Genomic DNA, 16,342 nt, shown 5'->3' with positions numbered 1-16,342 from the left:
TGTCTGATATATGGATTGCCAAACCAGCTTTCTTTTGGTGTCCATTAGCATGGTAAATGGTTTTCCACCCCCTCACTTTCAATCTGGGGGTGTCTTTGGTTCTAAAATGAATCTCTTGCAGACAGCATATCGATGGGTCTTGTTCTTTTATCCAATCTGATAGCCTGTGTCTTTTGATTGGGGCATTTAGCCCATTTACATTCAGGGTAACTATTGAAAGATATGAATTTAGTGCCATTGTATTGCCTGTAAGGTGACTGTTACTGTGTATTGTTTGTGTTCCTTTCTGGTCTATGTTACTTTTAGGCTCTCTCTTTGCTTAGAGGACCCCTTTCAGTATTTCCTGTAGGGCTGGTTTCGTGTTTGCAAATTCCTGTAGTTTTTGTTTGTCCTGGAAGCTTTTTATCTCTCCTTCTATTTTCAATGACAGCCTAGCTGGATATAGTATTCTTGGCTGCATATTTTTCTCATTTAGTGCTCTGAATATATCATGCCAGTCCTTTCTGGCCTGCCAGGTCTCTGTAGATAGGTCTGGTGCCAATCTAATGTTTCTACCATTGTAGGTTATAGATATCTTGTCCTGAGCTGCTTTCAGAATTTTCGCTTTGGGGCACCTGGGTGGCTCAGTCAGTTAAGCGTCTGCCTTTGGCTCAGATCATGATCCCAGGGTCCTGGGATCGAGCCCCACATCAGGCTCCCTGCTCAGCGGGAAGCCTGCTTCTCCCTCTCCCACTCTCCCTGCTTGTGTTCCCTCTCTCACTGTCTCTCTCTCTGTCAAATAAATAAATAAAATCTTAAAAAAAAAAAAAAAAAGTTAAAAAAAAAAAAAGAATTTTCGCTTTGTCCCTGAGACTCGTATGTTTTACTATTAGATGTCAGGGTGTGGACCTATTTTTATTGATTTTGAGGGGGGTTCTCTGTGCCTCCTGGATTTTGATGCCTGTTTCCTTCCCCAAATTAGGGAAGTTCTCTGCTATAATTTGCTCCAATATACCTTCTGTCTCTCTCTCTCTTTCTTCTTCTTCTGGGATCCCAATTATTCTAATATTGTTTTGTCTTATGGTATCACTTATCTCTCGAATTTTGCCCTCGTGATCCAGTAGTTGTTTATCTCTCTTTTTCTCAGCTTCTTTATTCTCCATCACTTGGTCTTCTATATCACTAATTCACTCTTCTGCCTAATTTATCCTAGCAGTTAGAACCTCCATTTTTGATTGGACCTCATTAATAGCATTTTTGATTTCGACTTGGTTAGATTTTAGTTCTTTTATTTCTCCAGAAAGGGTTTCTCTAATATCTTCCATGCTTTTTTCAAGCCCAGCTAGTACCTTTAAAATCATCATTCTGAACTCTAGTTCTCACATCTTACTAATGTCCGTATGGTTAGGTCCCTGGCAGTCGGTACTGCCTCTTGTTCTTTTTTCTGAGGTGATTTTTTGCATCTTGTCATTTTGTCCAGAGGATAATAGATGAATGAGAGAACAAAGTGCTAACAGGGTAACAACAACCCCAGAAAAATATACACTAAGCAAGTCAGAAGAGACCTGAAACCGGGGGAAAAGAAAGGGAAAGAAAAAAAAAAAGATAAAGAAAAAGATAAATACAAACAAACAAAAAACCAGAATATGATCAAATATGATCAGGCTGGTGCATAGATCAGTGCCACACACTAGATATTGGGTGTATTTTGGTCTGTTAGAAGAAAGTGCCTCCCAAAATTTTAAAGAAAGAACAATTTATATATGTACAAAAATAAGGGTTAATATGATGAAGGGATGGAATATGACTGTAAAGATGAAAATTATAAAAGATTTTATAAAAGGAATTGATAAGTAGTTGGTTGAAAAAAGAAAGAAGAGGATTAAAAAAAAAAAGGGAGAGAATGTGATCAGGCAGGAGACTAGAACAAAGCCATACACTAGAGATTTAGGGTACATTTTGGTCTGTTAGAAGAAACTGTATCCCAAAATTTTAAGGAGAGAACAACGTATATATATATATTTGGTATATATATATATACCAAAAATAGGTTAACTACTATGAAGGGATAGAATATGACTCTAAAAATGTAAAATAAAAAAGATTTTTTAAAAAAGGGATTGATAAGATGTTGGTTGAAAAAGGGAAAAAGAAAAATTCAAAAAAAAAAGAAAAAGTTAAAAAAAATTAACTTTGAAAGACTAAAGAATCATGGGAAAAAAGCCATGAATTCTATGTGCAGTATTCCCCTAGCGCTGGAGTTCTGCCGTTCTCATTGATCGGTAAACTTGGTCTTGGCTGCCTGTTCTTGCTGATCTTCTGGGGAGGGGCCTGTTGCCATGGTTCCCAGATGTCTTTGCTGGAGGGGGAGTTGCCCTGCCCTTGCTGGTCCGGGCTAAGTAATGTGCTCGGGTTTGCTCTTGGGAGCTTTTGTTCCCTGCAAGCTTTTGGTACAGCTTTGGAGGACGAGAGTGAAAATGACGGCCTCCCAATCTCTGCCCCGGAGGAGCTGAGAACTCGGGGCCCCACTCCTCAGTGTGCCCCCAGAGAAAAGCAGTCACTCCCGTCTCCCCGGTCTCTGGCTGCACTCCGTGCTCACCCAGCCTGTGACCGAGTGTTCCTGTCTCTGGCACATGACTCTGTGTGGAGTCTCCAAACCCAGCAGAGTCCTGCGGTGCACTCCCGCGCCGCTCCTCCCGGGGGAGGAAGGGGAGTCTCCCTGGATCTGCTGCTTGTTGGGTTCCTGCTGGAGGAGCAGTGGCCCAACTGTGCCGTGGATCTCGGTTTATGGCAACCCCGAGCTGAGAGCCCGCTCCTCAGCTCTGTCTCTGCAGCCCGCTTCCCCGCTCCGATCCCTGGGAGCTCTGCTGCCCTCAGGCACCCCTGGTCTTTCTGTGACCCCGAGGGTCCTGAGACCACACTGTCCCAGTGAGGGTTCCACCTCCTGCTTAGCCACTGGAGCGACGTCCCTCAGCAGCGCCGACTTCTAAAAGTTCCGATTTTGTGCTCCACTGCTCTATCACTTGCCAGAAGCGGCTGATGGAGGCACCCTCCCCCACCGTCTATCCTCCCGAATATTGCCTCAGATTCACTTCTCCTCACATCCTACCTTCCAGTAAGTGGTCGCTTTTCTGTTCAGAGAGTTGCTGTTATTCTTTTCTTCAATATCCTGTTGAGTTCGTAGTTGTTCAGAATGGTTTGATCCCTATCCAGCTGAATTCCTGAGACCATACAAAATCCAGGTCTCCTACTCCTCTGCCATCTTGCTCTTCCAGTTGTATAAATTCTTTATGAATTTTAGATATTAACCCCTTATCTGATATATAACTTGCAAATGTTTTCTCCCATTTCATAGGTTGTCTTTTCATTTTGTTGACTGTTTCTTTTGCTGTGCAAAGCTTTTTAGTTTGATATAGTTCTATTATCAGTGCTTTGCTTTTGTTGCTTGTGCTTTGGTGTCATATCCAAAAAATTCTTGCCAAGACCAATGTCAAGACCCTATGTTTTCATCTAGAAGTTTTATGGTTTGAGTTTTATGTTTAAGTCTTTATTCCGTTTCGAGTTATTTTTTGTGAGTAGTATAAAATAAAGGTCCAATCTTCTGCATGTGGTTTTCCAGTTTTGCCAACACCATTTATTGAAGACTGTCCTTTTCTGATTGAGTAATCTTGGCTCCCTTGTCAAATATACTTGACCATATATGCAAAGGTTTATTTATGGTCTCTTGATTCTGTTCCATTGGTCTATGTGTGTTTTTTTATGACAGTGCAATACTGTTTTGATTACTATAGCTTTGCAGCATAGTTTGAATCAGGAAGCATGATGTCTCCAGCTTTGTTTTTCTTAAGATTTCTTTGGCTATTTGGGGTCTCTTGTGGTTCCCTACAAATTTTAGGGTTGTTTTTTCTATTTCTGTGAAAAATGGCTTTAGAATTTTGAATCTTTGAATCTATAGATGGCTTTGGGTGGTATGGACATTTTAACAATATCAATTCTTCTAATTCATGAACATGGGTTATCTTTCCATTTGTTTGTTCCTTCCTCAGTTTCTTTCATTAAATTCTTGTGGTTTTCAGTGTACAGATCTTTCACCTCCTTGGTTATATTTATTCATAAATATTTTATTCTTTTTGATGCTATTGTGAACGGGATTCTTTTATTGTTTATTTCTTTTTCATATGCTTTGTTGTTAGTGTGTACAAATGCAACTATCTCTTTGTTGAATTACTCATTTTGCTCTTGCATTATTTACTTGATATTTTAAAAATGTTTACCTGTGTTCTTTCTCATTTTTAAAAGATTTTATTTATTTGAGAGAGAGTGGGTGAGAGAGAGAGAAAGAGAGAGCGCATAAGTTGCGGGGATGGGGGAAGGGCAGAGGGAGAGGGAGAAGCAGACTCCCTGATGAGCAGGGAGCCTGACATGGGGCTTGATCCCAGGACATCGGGACCTCGGGATCTCGACCTGAGCCAAAGGCAGACGCTTAACCAACTGGGCCACGCAGGTGCCCCTACTTGTGTTCTCTTGTAGTTCTCTTAGCATCTTTGGAAAAATTATTTTGAATTTTTTGTTAGGTAATTCCTGGATCTCCATTTCTTTGGGGACAGTTAATGGAGTTCTGTATTCCTTTGGTAGAATCATATTTCCTTGATTCATCATGATCCTTGTAGCTTTGTGTAAGTGTACCTTTGAAGAAGCAGTCACCTCTTCAGACTTTAAGAACTAACTTCTGTAAGGGTAGACTTTCACCTGTGGTGGGGACATGCTGAAGCATGCTGTGACTTGGGTCTACTGGTGCAGAGTGTCAAGTGCAGGGTCATGTGATGGCACCGGATCTGGAGGAGTGTGTTATCCTTTGGCTCAGGACACTGGGATCCGTAACATAAACAACTGTGTGGTCCTTGGTGGCCATGGTAGGGATGGGGACAGTGCTGTAGTGGCTGCAGGGGCTGCTGGGAGTTGCAGCAGCATCTCCAGGTCCAGCAGCAAGGGACCAGTGGTGATGGCTGGAGCCAGTGGTGTGCACACACTCAGTTGCAGGGGCCACCTCTAGGTGCCTATGTAGTGGCAGAGGCCAGATGCAGACAGACATGTTTTGGTGGGGCTAGGGCAGGCAGCGAGGGCCAAGGCCAACTATGGGCTCACTCATAGCCTGTGGGGGCCCTGACTGTTGATGTGCTGTCCTGTGGCTGCAGTCTCCCCCTGGACATGCACACTGTGGGAGGTTGGTGTTGGGGGTTGGGCCAGGGAGGTGTGGGTGCATAGCTAGAGGAGCCAGCTCTGAGTGTGCACATGGCAGTAGGAGTCAGCTGCAGGGGTCTAGGCTGGAGTCTTGTACTCGTGTAGACACAGAGTCTTGGGTACGGGGGGCTTGGGGGGATAGTGAGGGAGAAGGACTGAGGCAGTTACTGGCATCAGCAAACATGAATACCTGTGGAGCAAAAGCTGGTGAAATATGCTGGGGGTGTTGGCAGAGCAGGTCACTGTGAACCGTGGTCATTCCCACTGTGTGGCTGCTCTTGATAGTCTCTGCTTTCCCCCCCTTGTTCCTAATCTTCTCTATTTGTCTCAGCTTTGCCCCCTGGGTGGAGTGAAACCCAAGTGAGACCTTTGTGTAGTGCCTCCAAATGATGGAGAAGCTAATGATTCACCCTACTCTTTCCTGGTGAGGGGAACTCTTTCTAGCTGGGAAGTTCCCTCTTGGCACCAAGCAGTGGGATTGATGACAGAGGCAAAATGAAGCTATCTTCCTTCTCTTTTTGTGTGGTTACCCTCAGGATTTTTGTTCCACTGCTTTGCTAAAGTTTCTTAAGTAGACTCTAGCATTCTGCCAGAGCTAAATATAATGTGATGTCATATTTGGTGTATTAGTTTCCTTTGGCTGATATAACAAATTGCCACAAACTTGGTGGCTTGAAACAGCAGAAATTTATTTTCTCACAGTCTGGAGTCCAAAGGTCTGAAATCATGTTGTACTCACTCCAGAGGCTCTTTGGGAGAATCCTTCTGTACCTCTTCCAACTTCTGGTGGCTCCAGGTATTCTTGGGCTTGTGGCCACATTACTGCAATCTCTGCTTCCATCTTTACATGGCCTTCTCCTCTTTGTCTTTGGGTGTCTGTGTATTCCCCTTTTCTGTCTCAGGTAAGGACACTTGTCATTGGATTTAGGGCCCACCTGGGTAATTGGGATGATCTCATCTAAAGATCCTTAACCTAATTACACCTGCAAAGACCCCTTTTCCAAATAATGTCATATTAAAAAAAAAATCTACATGTTAGGATGTGGACATATCTTTTGGGGGCCACCATTCAACCAAGCAGAACATTTGGAAATCACAGAAATACTCTAGTGTTATAAATTATAGCATTTGGTATCTTTTGGAGTAGGTAAACATTAACATTATATAATGAATATCAGCTTCCACAGATTCTTATAAACTTTTCTCCAACTTCTCTCCCTTTGCTACCTTATCTGTAGAGGAGGCTTACAAAAAACCAAAAGATAAGTAAACTCACTTACTAGAAATCTTTAACTGCCAGTATTTGCTGTACCCTTATATCCTGAGAAGAATAGATAATAGTAATCAAACAACCCGTTCTTTTCCTAAGCCCTGTACCAGCATTCACTCCGTAATCACACATGATTTTCTTTTGTGAGGCTAGGGAGAAAGCCATAAAAGAAATTAAATAATAGTGCACCCGAGTTGGACCTTTGCAATGCAGGTGACTCAGTTCCAAGTAAAGCATTTCAGATTCTTGAGGTAAAATCACGGTGGATAATGCCAAGCTGCCATTCTTTCCCAGCAGCTGATTCTCTAAGCAGCAGGCTCTCTGGGGCTTTGGTTTAACTCTGCTTGGGGGTCATTTCTTTCTTTTGTAAGAGGCAGTCAGCATCCTTCTGTGAACATTTCTTTTGAGGGGTCTGGATTATCGGCTTTCCTCAGTATACCATTCTGTGAGGTGCTTTTTTTTCCCTGGGGGTGACTTGCAGGTAGAAGGACTGAGGTAATGGGGACAAGGAGTGACAGGACTTCACTGATAAGAAAACCTCAGGGACATGGGAAGCCCCCTTAGGGAACCAGAGAGCTTGGTTTGGTGTATTCAGACCACCTGTCGGGGTCTGGTTTCCTTCCCAGACCCTATGTACTCGTTGAGTTATTTTTAACCCCTAATCCCAGGAAGTTTAGATCCCTTGCTGGATGGAACCAGGCCTATCTGATCCAACAGCATGGCTAGTGTGGTGGTAACCATGGGATGGGACAGGAAGATGGGACCATTTCTGGTTAAAGAACCCATTTTAGCAAGAGTTTGTAGTGCACCCCTCTCTTCTCTCTCGGGGACACTACCATAAGGGAAGGAGTGCAGCGACTATGAAGGTTGACCATAGACAGGTTTAGTAAGACTTAAAATTCTGGGGAAACAGGGAAACTGGATCTTAGGTCTATTTCTTTGCTTAAGGTTCAGTGAGCCTTGGATTTAGGGAGAGAATCAAAGAGTGAACTCCACTGTTTAGGGAGATGATGCAGGACTTATGGAGAAACGATTATGTATTTGTAACAAGATGTTGAATTGGACTTTTCCCCTTGGTTTAGAAATTTGGCCAAAGCACAAAATGGAGAACATTAGAACAAGGGCCACCTCTGAGTAGGGTGTCCTAAGATATGGCGTAACTGGCACAATTACCAACCACCACCTCATTGTCCTGTTTTAGCCTGTATAAGAAGAGGGCTGGGAGAGGGAGTGAGTCATTTAAGATTCGGGTCCTTTGGAGAATGCAGTATTTGTGGTAAGAGGTTTATCATCTTCTAGAAGCCCAGGAGTAGGAACATTGATAAGACACTCTTTCTTACCGATTAGGAGGTATCTGTGAGTGGAGGAGGCTAGCTTTTCATTCCCTATTTGAACATCTGCTCAAGCAGTGGAACTGATAATCTACTTATGTTCTTAGCTGAGTAGAGGAGAAGAGAATTAGAAAGACGTGGCAGGGCCAGGTGGGGTGGGGGAGTGGCTGCAGCAGCATGGCAGGCTAGTGAGGTACCTGTGGGTCATCTAGACCTTGCATAGGGTCCTTGAGCCATTTGCTGGTTTTTAGTCACCCAAGAGGTTGCAAGCTAGACCTTCCAGAACCCCAGCAGCAGAGGCTGTAGGGTGGGTTGCTGGTGTTTGGAGGCAAGGAGAGGGGTTTGTGACAGATTTTGAGGCAGAGCTTGATCTCCCACAGCAGGGAACCATGATGGAGTGAGGAGGCCTTAGTTAGCATTTGGATGTTTGCTTTCTGAGGGCATGGTGGGTAAGAGGAGTTGTAACTACAGGAAAGAATAGAAACCTCTTCCGATCAGGTAAAGAGACATTCTCTGGTTTCCCCCTGGTGCTCCTTTCTTGCCTCAGCCCTGGAGGAGAGAGAGGGTTTAAAAGGACAGAGAGGAGTTGTGTAAAGAATAGACCATCTGTGTCTTTGGGATAAATATCCAGTAGTGCAATTGCTGGGTCATAGGGTAGCTCTATTTTTAATTTTTTGAGGGACCTCCACACTGTTTTCCAAAGTGGCTATACCAACTTGCATCCCCACCAAGAGTGTGAGAGGGTTCCTCTTTCTCCACAACCTCTCCAACTTCGTTGTTTCTTGCCATTTCAATTTTTGCCATTCTAACTGGGGTAAGGTGGTATCTCAATGTGGTTTTGATTTGAATTTCCCTGATGGCTAATGATGATGAACATTTTCTCATGTGTCTGTTAGCCATTTGTATGTCTTCTTTGGAGAAGTGTCTGTTCATGTCTTCTGCCCATTTTTTGACTTGATTATTTGTTTTTTGGGTGTTAAGTTTGAGAAGTTCTTTATAGATGTTGGATATCAGGCCTTTGTCTATAGTGTCATTTGCAAATATCTTCTCCCATTCTATGGGTTGCCTCTTTGTTTTGTTGACTGTTTCCTTTGCTGTGCAGAAGCTTTTTATCTTGATGAAGTCCCAAAAGTTCATTTTTGCTTTTGTTTCACTAGCCTTTGGAGATGTATCTTGAAAGAAGTGGTGTGGCTGATGGGTATTTACCCCAAAGACACAGATGTAGTGAAAAGAAGGGCCATATGCACCCCAATGTTCATAGCAGCAATGTCCCAATAGCCAAACTGTGGAAAGAGCTGAGATGTCCTTCAACAGATGAATGGATAAAGAAGATGTGGTCCATATATACAATGGAATATTACTCAGCCATCAGAAAGGATGAATACCCAACTTTTACATCAACATGGATGGGACTGGAGGAGATTATGCTAAGTGAAATAAGTCAAGCAGAGAAAGTCAATTATCATATGGTTTCACTTATTTGTGGAACATAAGGAATAGCATGAAGGACATTAGGAGAAGGAAGGGAAAAACGAAGGGGGGGAAATCAGAGGGGGAGATGAACCATGAAAGACTATGGACTCCGAGAAACAAACTGAGGGTTTTAGAGGGGAGGGGGGTGGGGGATGGGTTAGCCCGGTGATGGGTATTAAGGAGGACACGTATTGCATGGAGCACTGGGTGTTATACACAAACAATGAATCATGGAACACTACATCAAAAACTAATGATGTCCTGTATGGTGACTATCATAACATTAAAAAAAAAAAAAAAGAACAGACCATGTCCCTTCCCTGTTTCAGGTGCTTGGAGCCACAGTACAGCATGCTTTGGGGAAACAGAAAACCTTAAATTATAGATGAAATTGATGCTTTCAATTGGACTGGACTATGTTTTAACAAATGAAAACATTTGGAAACAAGTGGAATCTGACCAAGATGTCATTAGGCACCAGAAGGTAGGCATCTTCCCCACAGGGTTAGAAGCAGTGTCTGGACTCTTCATTTCTAAGTCAATAGTGGATTTGAGTCAGGGCCAAGGCTCATACTCAAAACTCTTTGGAAAGGACTTTTTAATGTAGCAGTTAATAATAGATTTTTACCTACCTTATGACTGGGTGGGTGGGTAATAGTATTTGATGCTGGGGGCTAGGAATATTTTTTACTTGGAACCTGCTGTTTAGAAATAATATAGTGTTCTCAGAACTCTTCCATAAGTTCTTTGCCATTTTTTAAGGAAATTACAAAACTGTAGTTTAAAACCTGGAAACATCTTGTGTAGTACTGGAGCATATAGTTTTATTTTCTATGCTATTTGTATTTTCAAAGAAGTAGCTCTTGATTGATTCCACTATTTTACTAATTCATTGGTTTCTACTTTTATGAATTCCTTTCTTTACACTGATTTTTTTTTTCTTTGCTTCAATACTTAATTTATTAGGAACAATTTTCCTTTACCAATACAAACCTTTACTGGTATAAATTTCTTCAAGATAACAGCTTTGGCTGCTTTCATACATTTTAGGATATAATGGTATTATTATTATTTAGTATTAAACATTATATAAGAGTTATTTTTTCTCTTTGACCTAAACATTACTTAGGAGAATAGGCTTTAGTTTCTTAAGTGGTTAACTTTTGTTTCTTTCAATTTCTAATCTTTATCAGTTTATTGCTTTGGGAACAGAGAAGGTGTCTTACATAATTTCTGCTTTTTGGAATTTATAGACTTTCTTTGTGGTGTAGTATGTGACAGATGTTCATGTTTTTCATGGGTGTTGGAAAATAAGTTTTATTCTCTTTAAAGTTGAGAGTTGACTACTAGCACTTAAATCAGACTTACTAATGACGGAATTCAGGTTCTTTTTATCATTATTTTTGATCAGTTGATCTGTTGAAGATTAGAATGGTAAGTGAAATCCTTCCACTACTATTATACTCATGTCACTTTATTCTTGCCTTATTAAATGTTTTTGCTTTATATAAATAGGTTCATGGAAATAATATTCCTAATTTGAGTTATATTCTTCATCAGTGTGAAATCATTCTATTTTCCCTTGAATTATTTAAAAACATGTATGCAGCAGATATTTTATTATAATAAGTGCTAATTGTAAAATTCTAAAATAATAAAAACTTGCATAAGTGGAAGCCAAGATCTTTTTGGTCTCTCCCAAGAATTTCATTCCCCTGATGTACTATTGTTAAAAGTTTGTTGTATAGCCTTCCAGACTTAAAAAAATTTATATATAAATTATTTTTTCATTTGCTTTTGAAATTCAATAATGTGATACGGATAGCTGTCTCATCTCTTAATGGCTCCCCATTACTTAATTGTATAAATTTACTATAATTTAGGGGCGCCTGGGTGGCTCAGTCGTTAAGCGTCTGCCTTCGGCTCAGGTCATGATCCCAGGGTCCTGGGATCGAGCCCCGCATCGGGCTCCCTGCTCGGCGGAGAGCCTGCTTCTCCCTCTCCCACTCCCCCTGCTTGTGTTCCCTCTCTCGCTGTGTCTCTCTCTGTCAAATAAATAAATAAAACCTTTAAAAAAAAATTACCATAATTTATTTAACATTTCTTCTTTTTATTAAGTCTTTGGGTTAGCAGTTTTATGCTCTTATATGTAATTTTATTTATTTATTTTTATTCTTTTTAAAAAATTCCTTTAGATCTTGAATTCTGTTTTTGTCTGATATTATTTTGTGAAATTCTATTCTTTATTTTCATGAGCCTGATAGATCTTTGCCCATTCATTTAAAAAATACTGCTTTTGAAATTATGTTTTTATTAAGTTCCTGTCCATGTGTCTCCGTATCCATGAGGACTTTTCTAAGCATGTTTTAAAAAATAGCACTCTCTTCCTCTACTCCCCCTACTCTGGATTCTTCTTCCTAGCTTTATTTTTCCATATGGCATTTATCACCACCTGACACTTGTTTGTATATTTATTGTTACTGTTTGTTCCTCCCTAGCCCTCTAAACTAAAATGTAAATTCTATGAGGAGAGGAACATTTTATCTGTTTGGCTCATTACTTTATACTCAGTGCCTGACATAATGTCTGGCATATAGTAAGTATTCAATAAGAATTTGTTGAGTGGATACATTAGTCCCTTTGGTCTAAACTTTGTCTCCTTATTTTTTGCAATTATTTTATTAAAGATTATTGAGGCTCCAAAGTTTAGCTTTGACCTCACTCTTCAGCTGAAAATGAGCCATTCAAGCTATGGCTTTTTTCTTAGATTTTAGAAAACCAAATCACCAAATGCCTACTCCAGTGTCATTTCTGGAATCTCTAAACTAACTGCTTCTTGTTTACTAGCTTGTTGAGAGATGTCTGGATCTCAAAACAGGCAACAACAGTAAATCTGATTAAAGAAATATTCTTAAAAAGGAAAATCAGTGTAATATCACATATTGTCATTGCCACTGCAAAAACAAACAAACAAACAAACCCACAACATTGTGAAGGGTATGAATGATTTCAGGCTTAAAAAATATGATGTTATGTTCACACCCTTCAGAAAAGAATTACAGCATGGGGTACTGTGACAAGATTACTGGCTGTAAGGTAGTGGACCACTTATTATTCTTCCTCAGCCAAAGACAAGCACCATAATATCCACGAGGTTTTGGAACTGCCTTGTCAAATAGTCATACACAACATTCAAATAGGAAAGGAGTAGCTACTACATTTTGAAGTCTTCCTGAACACATAGCAATACATAGTATTACTAACAAGCCAGGACTTAGAAAAAGTGGGACTCCTGAAGACAAAATAGTTCATTTGCTGGAACCTAATGAAGAGATAACCTAACTCATGAACTGGAGGGTGCAGGTATTTCTAGCATGATATCTACTTTAAGGATTCATTTCTCATGTTGCTCCAGGAAAGATGGTGAAATCGCTGTCCATCTATTGAAAGTGAAGATGCAAATAGAAAGAGACTGTTTTGCTATCTTGGAAGACATTTATGGTGCTCTATTGATACATTTCTAGATCTAAGGTTTAAGGGCGAATTAAAATAGTAAGTTCTTGCATAATATTAAAAATAAAAAATATAAGTGAGGGCAAACACTTGCTTTTGCTTCTGAAAGTATTCTGAAAGCATCTTCCTCCAGAAATGCACAGAGATTCTGTTTGTGAGTTTGCTTCAATGAAATTGCACAGTCGCTGTTGACTAGATCTTAAGTCCAGAAGGAGCAGGGGAGATAAGAGTTTACTTTAATCCACTTGCTACTAGAGTGGAAGGGCAGCATTACTACCAGCAGTAGACTATTTTGACTAGATTTGGCAAAAAAAATTCTTTCCCTTTTGCTAAACTCAGTTGAAAGGAAGGTTCTATTTGATTTTGTGAATATGTGGTACATGACCATGCATAGGGGCAATCTAAGTCAATGGAGCTGAGAAATGATTATTCCAGCACTATAAAGTGAACTTTAATATTTGAGAAATAATATTTTAAGTAATCATATCAGAGCAGTGATTCAGTTTATTTTCTGGAAAAATACTCAGATTTATTCTGTCTCAAGAATTTCATTCTGTGATAGCTTCACCTTTGGTTTTGACCTCATCTGAATGTTGAGTTCAAACCTGGCCCTTCAGTATTGGGCCAATGCATGTATTTGTTACATTTCTATTAACTTTAAGTAGATACAAAATAACAATTGGAATACAAAGAACATCAATCACCTACACCTTGGTTTAAGAAAAAGAACAACACACTGTTAGTTAGTGCCTTTGTGCCTTCCTCAAGCCCATCCTTTTTCCCTAGAGGTATCCACTCTTCTGAATTTTGCATTTATCAGTTACTTACTTTTATTTTATAGTTTTATGACATACATATGTTTGCATCACTGAACAATATATTTTTTAGTATATTTTTAGTTTTTCTGTAACAAAATTTTTAACATTTTAAAACATTACATCCATGTGGCAACATTCATTTTCATGGCACTATTGTATTTCATTATGTGAACATTCCACACTATTCATTCTACTCTTTATGTACATGTGTTATTTGGCTTTTTAAAATTTTACTCTTTCACAGTGTTTCTATGAATATTCTTATAAATGTTTTCTATGGGTGTGTGTGTAGGGAGGTGGGTGCAGCTAGTGATGGAGTGTGAGGTTGGAAGTCAAGTTTCATTTTCCTCATGTGGATGTCCAATTGTCCTTTCTCCACTCCCGTGAGTATCCCCTCTATATCAAGTGCCATTTATGACTTAGCCTATGTCTAGTCACTCTATTCTGTTCCATAGGTTTATTTGTGTCTTGGGGCATCCATACGATACTGAGTCTTCCAATCCACGAACAATGGCATCTCTCTCCATTTATTTAGGTCACCTCTGCTGTCTTTCAGTGAAGTTTTATAAGTTCCCTGTCAGAGGTACCACACATTTTGTCCCTTCGGCCCTACAAAGATGTCAGAAGCACTGCTCAGTCTCTCAGCTGCCTCTTCCAGATTGGCCAACTTTCCAGACTCACATCTTTGGCTTTCTATTTTCTTGTAGATCTTGGCCCAGTAATTCCATACTGTCTTTTTAGCTTGATACTTTAAAGAACATGATTTTTATATTCTGTCTGGATATTTTAGTTTCCTTCAACAAGAGAGTTGGCCCAAATTACTCAGTCTGCCACCACTGGGAGGAAGTTCCCAGATCTTCTTTATCCTTGCATCCTCTAGATCTTTCCAGTTTATCTCCTCTTCTTCCCCCCCCTCCCCCATCTCATTATCTTACTCTTCAGCACCAAGCTTCACTTCACTCTGCTTCTTTCATCCTATTGGCTTTGGCCTCTCATTTCCCCCTTTCTTTGTATTTTAATTAAAATTATAGCATGTTTCATGACCAAGACAAACAGAAATGAGCTTGATGAAAAATAAAAACATTATTAGCACATCCCTCAAAACAAAACAACACAATAATCCCACCAGGATTCAGCCATAAAGCACGTTTACTTATCATGAACAAAATTCAGAAAACTCATAGAAGAAAATCAGGAGACAGTGTGGCAGTGTCGAGAGAACTTGGCCTTAGATTAAGATAGATTTGGACTTTAGTCTCTCTCCACCATAATAGCTGTGGAAACAGGCAGATTTAGGGACTGTGATTAATTAATGGAAATTGACCTCTTTTTTTCCTTTTGGTTGGTCAGTAGATCTATATTTTGTCCATCTAGGCTGCACAACTGCCCTGATGTTCTTTATATTCCACAGTGGACAGAAGAGTTCATTTTTCATTAAAAGACAAGATCACTGTAGGTGCTTTATCTGACATCCCAAAGGTAAATAAAATGGGCTGTCAGATGTTCAGGTCCTTTGAATTATTTTGAAATTTGGATTGTCCAACTCTCTGGTTTAGCTGATGTCACCACATTACCTAATTAAGTAAATATCTTTCCTTTGGTATTTCTTTGGTTGACACTAGGAAAAAGAATTATGGTTTTGATGTAGGAGACTTCTGGGATAGGCCAGTGAAGATTGATAAAGGATTTAAGGCAGGGAGGAGGAGAGGGAGGGCTTTTGAGAGATTAACATTCCAGGGGTTGGAGATGAATATAGCCCTTGCCAGGAGTGTGTATCTCAATTTACACAAAAGATCAATTTATGAAAATGTGTATATGCATTAACTTTTAATAAGTGTAATCACATTAGAATTTCCCAAAGGGTATTTATTAGTACATAATGAAACCTGGTTGTGAATCCTTTCGTAAAATGAAAAATGTTTTTTTCCTTTTTTAAAAATATCAAATTTTATTAAAATAAATGTTATATGGACTTTGAAATGTTAACTATTAAAAATATACTTGAAGTATAAACATATTATTCATTTACCAAAGAGCAGATTTTTCTAAAATAGACCAGGGTAAAAAGTAGCATATTTTCACCTACTTGAATCCTAACATATGTATTTTTCTAAGGAATATATTTTAGGTTTAAATTTTAGCATATTCAGTATTTAGGTTTCTCTCTCTCTTTCTGTTTTTCCCTTAATATAGCAGTTAGTTTTCAAAGCTGAGAACGCCTACATTTTGCTGCTTTCACTTGTACAACCAGTACATGTAGTACCATGTTCGGATAGCCATACAAGAAATACAGATGTCATTATATTCTTACATAATATCTTATTTTTTTCCTAATAATCTAGTTATTTCTCTCTTCTACTCCCCTAAGATCACTGGGGAATTTGTATAATCTTGAGTAAGTATAATACAAGGACTTAAAGTATAATTTTGTTATTTTGGGAAGCCTAATTCCAAATTCTGTCTCAGTATCCAATATCTTCTTTGGGTGATGTGTGCCAGCCCAACATACTAGCAGCTTTTGTCCAGAGCTAAATTGACAAGAGATGTGCTCAAAGAAATTACCATCCCTTTTTCAACTAATATTTAGTAGGAACATAAGATTATAAATTAATGGAAATATGAAAGGGGGAATTGATATGGATAGAAGGATGGGGTAGAAGGAATATTTTATTTTTTATTTTTATTTATTTTTATTTATTTATTTGACAGAGAGAGAG

General features: G+C 39.4%; 1 long non-coding RNA gene across 1 annotated transcript in view; it reads left to right on the top strand.

Moving 5' to 3' along the window:
- The window catches only part of LOC144381255 (uncharacterized), a 101,178-nt gene that overhangs the window by 63,866 nt on the left and 20,970 nt on the right, over positions 1-16,342 (top strand). Inside the window, exon 2 of the long non-coding RNA XR_013446145.1 lies at positions 9,624-9,778. This is a non-coding gene — a long non-coding RNA (uncharacterized LOC144381255). The remainder of the gene's footprint in view (positions 1-9,623; positions 9,779-16,342) is intronic.

The sequence above is a fragment of the Halichoerus grypus genome, chromosome 3 (assembly GCF_964656455.1).
Source record: "Halichoerus grypus chromosome 3, mHalGry1.hap1.1, whole genome shotgun sequence".
NCBI classification, from domain to species: Eukaryota; Metazoa; Chordata; class Mammalia; order Carnivora; family Phocidae; genus Halichoerus; species Halichoerus grypus.
The sequence above is the reverse complement of the archived record's forward strand: the minus strand, read 5'-3'. Positions and strand labels throughout refer to the sequence as shown.